This window comes from Echeneis naucrates, chromosome 3 (assembly GCF_900963305.1).
Source record: "Echeneis naucrates chromosome 3, fEcheNa1.1, whole genome shotgun sequence".
Taxonomy (NCBI): domain Eukaryota; kingdom Metazoa; phylum Chordata; class Actinopteri; order Carangiformes; family Echeneidae; genus Echeneis; species Echeneis naucrates.
In genome coordinates this window covers 12,455,400-12,466,521 of record NC_042513.1, presented here as the reverse complement: position 1 = coordinate 12,466,521, position 11,122 = coordinate 12,455,400, and positions in this window count along the sequence as shown.

The window sequence follows — 11,122 nt, the reverse complement described above, 5'->3', positions numbered from 1 at the left end:
AATCTAATGTGCAGTTTCCAAATATTGATGAAAATTGATTCTTCACAGATTGATGCAGTTCGATCACAAGAATATAAATCAATAAATCATAACACTCTGAGTTACAAAACAATGGCAGGAGATTATAAAATTAAGTAATATTTCAAGAGTGACTGTTCCACTGATTTTTCTTTGTCCTGTCAAAAATATAAAATATCTCTGAACAGTGTAATATGTTTTTCTTTTCTATTGTGTTCTGTCTCCCAACATGACTGCAGATTTGTTTTGTGTGTACAGCGCCCACTTCTTCGTCATTCACACTGACTACAACCATGCTGTGTTCGTTTGAGTAGGGTACATTTTCAAAAAGGGTTCGGGTTAGCAAACAGATCATGGCCATTTCAACCGGATTAAGACATTTGGGCAAGGCAAATTTATTTAAATAGCTGATTTCATACACAAAGGCAATTCATTGTGCTTTACATACATAAAGAGAACACGCAAAGAAGAGTAAGAACAGGGACATGCATAAAACTAAATTAAATTAAAAAAATTTTATTAAAATGCAGCTGTTTGGATAAATTAAGTACAGTGCAGGTTTAAGGCATAAGTGCATGAAAAAAAGAAATGTTTTTAATTTGGTATCCACATTTGGTTACGATTTAACCTCCACTGGCAGTTTGTTTAGACAGAACTCTGGTCTGGATGAGCTTCTCCTGGTCTATGCGGGTGGGAAAAATTTTAATTCTGTTAATGTTTGAGTGAGCAGGTAATTTTAATAAATTCAGCAATTATTGGCAACTTCAAAACTCTGTGCAGGATAAAGACATCAAAAATAAACTAATGAACATTTATACAGCTTTTCCTTCAACTTATGATACATTAGATTACGTAATGAGATGAAGGAAAAAAATTTTATTAAGTAATTTTTGATACATCTTTAATTGGCTAAAACAATTTCAAACCAATATTCAAATCAAATTTGCTTAGCCAAAAAGAATGAACCTATGCACCCTATTGAAAGAAAGCAGTCAGGGCGCTCCCCAACCACTTTTCTGTAACACAATGACAAGTGATCGAAAGAGACACTAAAGTCCTGTCTAACCTTAGTTGGGCTTATAGTATACTCACCAACTCTGTTTAGTGTGGCTCAGCATTGAGCATTAATATGTTCTATGATGTTAAGTTCCGTCAGGTTCAATATTCAACGTTTATCTGAGTCTCATGCATGGAAATGTTTTTTCATCTTTACGTCTTAAAAATTAAAACAAAATAGCCCATTTAAATTCATAGATTCGCCTTTCCACAAAATCTCCAGCTGAGAACAGACAATAGCATTTACGATAAAATGATTCAGACCTCTCTCTCTCTCTCTCTCTCCCTCTTTGAAGAGCAAGGGGAAGTTAAACCTCAGTGGCAGTCAGTCACTTATCTGCTGTAGACTCCTCTGCTTAATTAGCCATTAGCCTGGCCAATTTATTGTTGCTATATTTACACACAGGAATTTTCATTACTGTAATAGATACACTAAAGGGGTACACAAACTTTTAATGATAATCGAAATACAGATCTGCTCAATTTTGAAGAGTAGAATTTCAGCTGATGTAAAGCGGCTCCATTCTGTAAAGGTGCCATATTGTTGAAATTGACATTTTCTTGTCTTTTTTTTGTTGTTGTTTTTTTATTAGAAAGCAGGTCTTTCAGGATCCAGGATTAGAGCGCACACCACCTGTATTCGTAAATGTACCTTGAAATTCGAAATGTCACTTCTGTAATTATGTTGTCACAGCAAAGAAGTTACCTCCCTCAGATATGGCCAAGCACAACCAACAAAAAAAAAAAAAAAAAAAAATCCAGTGTCCAACAATCTCCAAAGGTTAACTACAATCTACTTTTTTTCCCCATTAAGTCAGGCAATCAGAAGAGTAAAATGACAGCCAGCACCTAATCAGATCAAATTGTAATTATTCTTGAATTTTCTTCTTTAGTTTTAACTTCACAGGATAACCTATAACATTGTCAATCAGGCCACAGTCTACAAAGTGCTTCAAAGATTGGTTGTTGAAACACACATTCACACACACCCCCATTCTCTAATTGAAGTCAGTCTTTTATATTAAATGGACAACCCTTCTCAACAGTTTTTGTACATGCATGTTGTTTAGAAAGGGGAGTCCTTGACATTTAAAATCCATTTATCCCCTTCATACCTTTGTGATTTTGTGACAGGGCCCTTATGAAGCAAAATTCATGTGCCAAACTCCCTCAAGGTTTTACGAGTTTAGTGAGGTCGCTCTGATCTTGGAATTTGGACAACCAACATCTAATCAGTTTATCCTTGTATCCATGTAGATTTTATGCCAAATTTAAAGAAATTACTGTAAGTTATTAATTCAGATTCCGACTTCCTTTTGGGTTTTGCTTTATTCATTAATTTCATTAGGGCAATAGCCCTAACTACTATGCCCCCGTGCTGCCCGGTTTTGCTTTATATCATACTGAAATTATACAAATAAATGTCTGGCATACCATGATGCAAAAATAATGATTTAGAGCAATGCATGTCATTTATATCCATTACCCATAATCAACTATTTAATGACTCAATTAGAGCAAATATATTCTAATCCCTCTGATGATTCATCTGAATACCGGGGCCAGAGTTAACTGAGAAGGCAACACTGCAAAAAAAAAAAAAAAAAAAAAAAAAAAAAAATCACTTCCTCCTTCATAATCCATCCCGTAGATTTTTGAGGCTCGAGTGGATTTAAACTCAAATTACATTCACTAGTCTGTGCATCATCATTAGGGTAATGGTGTTCAGCTAATACGCATGCAAAAAAATTGATTTAGGATCCATTAGCTTATTAGGCGCAAAATGACATTATCTCGCCTCAATGTGAACTCCCCAGCGGCCCTTTGTAGATAAATTATGCAGTAGCGACACCCCCGATCTGTCAATCAGTCCCCTTATCAATCTGTTTCCAAGAGAGATTGCAATCGGCCAGTCACCATATTCTTTAAATGAATATAAATGCACTGGGTAATGTGTGCAGAACGTTAGTAGAGACTCATCTAAAGAGAGTAGATGTACTGAAATATTGGAAAGGCTTGCATAAAGATAAAAAAATAAAAAAAAAACCTTGTGGAAGATGCCAGTATAGAGTGTATTCCAATGATATTAACACCCAGTTGAAGTGTAATTACTGTGGTGCTAACTAAAAACTGCATCCAATTTAAAAGCAATGGCATTTTTATAGCCTTTTCCATACTTTTCATAATGCATTTATAATTTTCCTCTCCTTGTGTGCAGTTCCCATGATTACAGATGTCAGTCCATTTCAAAGATAGTGCACAGTATTGTTTATAAGGGGTGGGAATCTTTTACTATCTTACGATTCAATTTCAATTTTCGATTCGAAACGACTTGATTCATGATTTCTGCTTCAATCTGTTGGTGTGCAAAGGATCCTCATGATCTACTCCAGTCTGCTTTGCAAGACAGAATGACAAATTGAGACATTAAAGTGTCTTTCACATTTATTAAGTTTGAAACATTTATCCATGCTGAGATGGAATTGCTGCATAAAAGCAATACCAAATACTGCTTAAGTAACAAAAATAAAAGTGTCTCTTTATAAAAGAAAATAGTGCAGTTAAACATGGGTTTCTCATTTTGCAAACCTTGCACACTGTGAAGCTTCAGTCAAGCTTGCTCTTCCCGGATATGCCGTAAATAGGGCCCTATAAAATCCAAGATCACGCAAAAAAACAAATTAGACATTAAAAATTTAATTTTTGAACACGGAATAACAGAAGTGGTCGACATTTTACAAAATAAGTTTAGGAAAAAAAATATATCAGAGGGAGTCACTAATAATACACACCCCCCCCCATCAGTGAAGCGGCTGTCTGAGTGCTAAGTCAAGCAAGAGTCACTCACTGAGCTCAACACAGAGAGGTTGACTATCACGTACTTCAGTGGAGATGTCAGTAATCCGTGGAAAACCAAAGAGCATGGGGATAGAAGAAATTCAAAAGTTTACAGTGGATGTCATATTTCCACCAAAGTTATGGGACGTATGTTTCATTGTTTCATGTTTCATTTAATTTTTTTTGCTTAAATGTGTGAAAGCATTGAAGTTTTCAGTTACAACTGAAGAAATAGTCAATATTTATTACTTAAAACACTGTCTCTGGGTGAAATTTGCCTAAATTGCTAAAAACAGAATTTTCAAAAATTAAAAACTGAAAGAAAGGAAAAAACAAATATGCAAAAAAAATAAAACAGATTTTATAGGGCTCTAGGTAAAAACCAAAATGAGTTCAAATCTTTGCCTTCAATGAGAATGGGGCTGGTTGAATCTCTTTCCTCCATTATTGTAGTTTCCTCCTCGTTTTGGTGCTCACTGCACACGTGTATGTTCCAGAACCGGCTCTGTGGTGACGTCAGGATGTCCCGCATACAAAATGGAGGCAGACAGCCTGCAGAGTTGTTTTATTTATGTTTTTTACAAATTTAGGACATTGTAAGTTGACTCTGAATCTCAATTCTTATATGAATTGATTGTTTGGCACACCCCCATTTGTTTACTACTGATATTTCATGAAGTCTTTCCAGAACTCTGCTCTGCAATAATGCAGACTGCTTGTCCTCAGTTAATCTATCTGCCACTATAAACTCTGGCCATTTGAATAGAGGCCTCTGGTGCTACCGCTCACCTAGCATCACCACAGCTACGTGAGCGCTCCACTACAGAGCAGTGGCTGATTCAGATGCTGGTCTCTCTCACTTGTTCACTTAAAATCTATTCATTGTCTGGATTTAGCGTGAGAGAGGATAAAATGTCAGATTATGTGGTGATATGTCTTCAGAGGGAGATTAAAATGGTGGGCCGCCAATATTAATCCTCAAATTTGCGCATTCTCTGCTATGGCAACTGAGAGCAAATGAGAACACATTAACACTTCTGAGCATGTCATCCACATTCACAACGTCAGTGCGTTACCCTGCTTTTTTTCTGCGACCATTTCTTCTCTAATGCTCTCTATCTAAGAATTGGAGACAAGGACCCAGGTCAATAACTCAATAACTAAGCAGGGGATACTCAAAACTACAATGACTAGTGACACAAATATGCAGGTCTTTTTATTTTCAACAGTTCGTCTTTAGTTACCATTTCATTCATTTTGATCATCAAAAAAGGGTGATCCTCTTCCCCCCCCCCCCCTCCCATTGAGACATCTTCATATTTCAGAAGCCAGAACCTCCAAGTTATTGGAATTTTTGCTTGAATAACTGTCTGTTAGTTGTCAAAAGTATTCTTGGTGAAATTTTTATAGATCAATATTCTATGATTCCACCAACTTCGAGCAAGAATGTTTATATTCTTGTATGTGCTTTGCATTCAGACTTTAGTCACTGTTTCATAAATTCACTGCAGATTCACTACTTCAATCTATGAGTGTTGAAGATGGTTAAACTCATTTAGAGTAAACACAAAAACTTGTGCAACAAGTGTGGCCTTGGAAAGATGAATTAGGAATTAAATAGCGCATCTCTGAAGAGTTAGCTATTCTCCAAATTGGAATTTCTCCTCTTCTTGCTTCATTCTCAAAGTTTTCTCTTGGAGGCTAATTAAGGGGGGGAAGGGGAAAGCAAGAGAACAAGAGCCCATTGATGGAAATCAAATGAGAAGGACAGGAGTGGGAGAATAGAGAAATAATCAGTTCTCTCATGAACACCTAAAGTGCCCTTGATGAATGGCAGCAGTGGCCTTCAAAACAGATGGGAAGAGAATGAGACAAATGGTAGGGACAAACCAGACTTTCTTTTCTGAAAAAGGGAGTAAAATAAGAGCAGGAAAGACTGAAAGTTGAATCATCTTCATTTACTGGCTTTACCCTTAATATGGGACCCATACCCCTTCACACAGTGACCACACAGTGACCACACAGTACGAATCAACTGGTCAGACCTCGGGCCTGAACTGTTTTGACTTTACCTGAATAAAGAGATGGATGGAGTACAATAAGTCATTGTTTTCATATCGGCTGATTATTTTGCAGATTAAATTAAAGTATGAACTACCTCATCGGTAAAAGGACTTTTTTTTTTTTTTTAAATCCTCAAACCCTAAGGTGATGTGTTCAATATGCGATAAACAGCCAAAGATATTTAATTTACCATAATTAAAGTCAAACTGATGCTGTAATCACAGGTAAGTAAAACTTTCACAATTACGCCATTATCAAAATGACAGCTAAAACCATAAACTACATACTGCAAATGAGCGTGATAACTGAGAATGTTCTAGTTCTCATCAGAAATACTAGTTCCTTAAAATAATTAGTCACTCTCCATAAAGCAAAATAACACTGTTTGCCTGTAGAGGCTGAGATCTCAATTGAATCTGGTTATATTTTGACAGTTTCTCTTACTTTCTGACTTGGATGGGATGTAACTTCCTGTGTATTTGTCAAATAGCTTGTAGCAACTGGCTTTAGGCCATCTCCAGTGTGCCCCTTAAGTAATCTGTGTGAGATACGCATCTCTGTATGGCTGCCTTTGCTTAAGCTTACTTTGGAAAAACAAGAGAACTGATATTGAAACTAATTTTGACACTTTGGGACTCGTGCCAAAATGCGTGTGCCAAAAAAGTTCTCCCGACATCCCAAAAGTTGATGAACTCTAATTGCGATTTTTTTCCAACTAACAGTCCAAAACAGTAGTTTACCATGACAACAATGTGAAATATTTGCCATTTTTGATTGGAAAATTACTTAAATGAGCAACCGATTATTCATTTCTTCTCAATTGACAAGTAGTAATTTATCAACTAACATTTCAGTTCTACAGTTTTGTTTTGACAGTTTAACAGCACAAGTGCCTCTCTCTCGCTCTCCCTGCCTACCTACCTACTCTGAGGTCAATTAATCACTTAGATTTTTTTCAAATCCTTTATGACAAGTGACCTTGCAGAATAGCTTTTGTCAACATCTTTGAATTGTAATTCAAGCTAAATGACTCAGCCATGACTGTGCCAGTGCAGCATCATTCAAATTGGTCATCCAATCTAATACAATAGTACTTTCCTACTTTATAAACTATACATCATTCCATGTCTGAATGGAATAAATTCCCCCACAGCAAATGAAAGTCAGATAATAAGTAGGAGACTCGTCTCTTGTTGTTTGAGGACACTGTTTGAAATGCACAAGTTTTTAGTCTCCTGTCAGACCTCAGACTAAGGCTGCTGAGCATTTAGCTTCTCCCCAGCAGGCTAATAATTTCACAACAGTCAGCCTTTTGATTAACATGTAGCTCAATGCCTCTGTTGTATCAATTCTTCTAAGCACTCCCAGATGTGATAAAAACCCAATCATACCAAAAGCCCAGGAAGTCCATATCATTATCTAAATTCATTCAGCCACTGGGTTGGTAATTAAAGGCAAGCACATGAGACTGCAGAGGAGGTCCAGGATCACTGAGACTGACAAGACACACTGGCCATGTGTGTTATGGTAATTTCATAGCAAGGCATAAATGGTCAGATTGTATTTTTTTTTTTTTTAAATGTATAAAGTCAAAAGGGCAATTTGTCACTGAGGCAGAAAAGGAGGTGGGGATGAAAACAAACCAGTAGGTTTTGTCCATCAAACGTTCCTTCGTCAGAGACAAACATGGTTACGAGGCAGGAATACACCATTTGAACGATATTACTGTTTGTTTGCTTCAATCATACAACTAACCTATCAATAGATGGTCCTTGCAGGTAATGTTCCTGAAACACAATTCTACAGGAACACTCATCTTTGATCAAAAGATAGCTGTCATGGAGATACAAAGAGCTGTTACTCTGTAGGGTACAAAGAGTGGGTTTTATGTGAAGGCAAGATAATGCACACTGTCACAAGATGTGTAAAGTACCATACTAGTTGACAGGAAAACATGTAAGATGATGCTTAACACACACACACACACACACACACACAAAATTGTTATGTAACGATGTGGCTAATATAAATAGCTGCTCAGGTTTGGGAACACTCTTTGGAGATGTACTTGAAGTTAGAAAAGTAATTGGAACTAACAGAATATTAGATTATAAAGTAATTCATTCAGGGAATGAGCTTTAAATAACAGTATGACAGAAAACTTGCAGATATGTGTATTGGGTTTTTGTTTAAAAAAAAAAAAAAAGATAGCTATTAAATATTTGAAAACAAAAATGACTCCAAGTTTAAATGAAAGCACCTATACTGTTCACACTGCTTATCTTACTGTCACCATGCATTTGCTTTCCCAACACAGAGATAGGTTGAAGTTATGCAGATTATCTTTTTCACCTAATAGGAGGAGGAAAATAAAAAAAGCTGCTGTGCAATTTCTTGCCAAGGGTAGAGCTTGGGCACGTTGGGTGATTCATATCAGTTTGGCAGGGGGACCGCAGCATATCTTGCTGCATGTAATGGTCGATATCGTCATTCTTAAAAAAAAAAAAAAAAAAACCCTCAAAGAACAGCATGCCCTTGAGAAAAACACCAGTTTGTTGTTTGTTCAAATGGCTACAGCAACATTCACATTCGCCTGTGAAAACTCTTAAGTAGTCATGTGAATTATAACTGTCAAGAACAAAGGCAGAAGTCATATGAGATTCTTATTAGCGACTCAAAACCTCTAACGCCACATGCACAACTTCCTCAGTTATTTTGGCATACCTTGTTGGTTGAGACATTCCCAGCCTCTCCCCAAACAAAGCAGCAGGATGCTTTTCTTGATAGCCCTGGACAGATCTACCGAAAAAAAAAAAAAACCTAAACAGTCGGTCTACTTGCATCCTTCTTACCGTCTCAAGACAACCACCCCTCTATGCCCTGACAGAAAACTGTCATGACCAATGTGCATAGTGAATTCATGCCATCTCCATACACTTGTAAATTCTGGAAACTCCTGACATTTCAGGCCCTGCCATTTTTTATTTCCCCGTATTATTTTTCAGGTATCACCGCCCTAATGGCAGTGCTATTTAGCCACCTGACTGATTCTTGCTTACATACGCACCTGTTCCCAAAACCCTGATCCCTTCTGAGTATTTATACCAGCCCATTCTCACTCAATCCCTGCTCGACCATCTATTGTGCTTTCAACTCTCTGGCTGTCTGGCCTTTTTCTCCATTTTACATGCCCGCTTGTGAAATCATGCTTTTCTTAGGTTTGGCCTTTTTCTTGTTTATCTGTCTGACTCTTAATTACCAATGTCAATGTCCTGATTTTGCTTACAGCTTGCCCGTGCCTGCTCTTCCAACCTGCAGCACATTAATAAAAGGTAATTTGTTCATCACTTTTTCAGGTGTCTCTCTCACTCATCTCTTACCACTTAATCTGTTTCTGGGTCACTGGAGCAAATCCCAGCTCACACTGGGCAAGGACAGGGTACACCCTGGCCAGGTCGCCAGTCCATCACAGGGCCAACACGCAGAGACCAAAAACCACTCATACTCAGACCCACAGACAATTTAGAGTCACCAATTAACCTAAACATGCACGTCTTTGGATGGTGAGAGGAAGCCCACACAGGCACGGGGAAGACATGCAAAAACTGCACAGAAAGGACCTAGGTTGGGAACCAAACCCGTGAACTACTTCTTGTGGGGCAGCAGTGCTAACCACCACGCTGCTGTGCTGCCCTTTCAGGTGTCTATGAACCAATAACAATTAATCTTATAGGAAATTAATTGAGAGGAGAAAAAAAAAAAAAAAAAAAAAAAAAAGGATGATATGCTATTAATGATATTGTTTTATTTAGTTTAAAAAAAAAAAAAAAAACAAAACCACCAAACCTCCCAAGAACTATTGTCCAGAAAAGGGTAAAAGAAAAAAAAAAAAGAAGTTCAAGGGTTGCTATTTGCAGCTGGGCTATAGCCCCAGGAAGAGGAAACCAATTACTCCCCTTACATATCCAAAGCATAGTGGTCGATATTTGTATACACAACCAAAGTGTCATGACAAAATACAAAATAAAATACCAAATAACTGGGTTTTTTGTTGGTTTTGTTTGGGGGTTTTTTTCCCCTAGGTTTTCTATCTCAATTACTGTGAGCCACAAACGTACAAGTCAAGCAATGTGTTTGAAACTGCAGGTTTTTGAAGACGCTAACATCGAACCACACCCATGTAACATCACTGCGGACAACACTAGCATATCTGATTAATCAGCAAATTAGGACCACAAGGTCCCTCACCCTTAAAAGGGGCCCTCGTTTGTTTACCATTTTCCAGCTGCAGTTCCCAGCTTGTAATTATGACCACAAACTGACCCTAATCCTTAACCATTTATTATTAAATTACATGCAGGGATATGCAGTATAAAGCACAAGGTGGATTCAGCCTGTGTGTCTCATTGCACATAATGACCATCCTTAATTGAGGAGAGTATGACACAGTTTTTCAACATCAATGACACCATAGTTGCTTTGCCAAAAGCTGAAATGTCTTCTTTAAAAGCTCAATTTTCAACCTGTAGAAAACCGCTGATCTCTGAAGTGGCAAAGCATATAAACGTTTCACAAATAACGTGAATTAGTGCAGATAAGGGAATTGAGTCAGAAGGCAAGAACTGTGAAGTTTAACAATTGACTATAATGAGGCTAATTAGCAATGCTGCCCACAAATTCAATGGTTAGAAGACTGAAATTAAAAAAGAAAAATAAAGTATTTAACTTTTATTTTCATTCTCAAGACTGTATAGTAAGAACAAATATATACCATCTACCCTAGAGGCAACTAAAGTAAAAATTAAAATAGTTATGATGATATACAACAATGAGGAAGCGAACTGCAGATGTGCCATTACAGCACAGTGGATACGCTCTGAAGCCCAACGATTCTCTATTTACAAAGTTGGCGCTGTGCTTAGGTAATGGGAATGTTTGCTCTATTGCTTCAATTTCTCTTGGGAATTTAATTAATGAGGCACATGTCATTTAACACGGGCCAGTCACTTTCATTCATAATGCAACAACAAATATAAGTTACTTGCTATTTGCTTCTAGCTCTAACTAATCACAAAAATGTGGTAAAAGAGTAAGAAAACATTAAAAAGATTCATGATCTGCCCTATGTGAGAAATATATAATTACA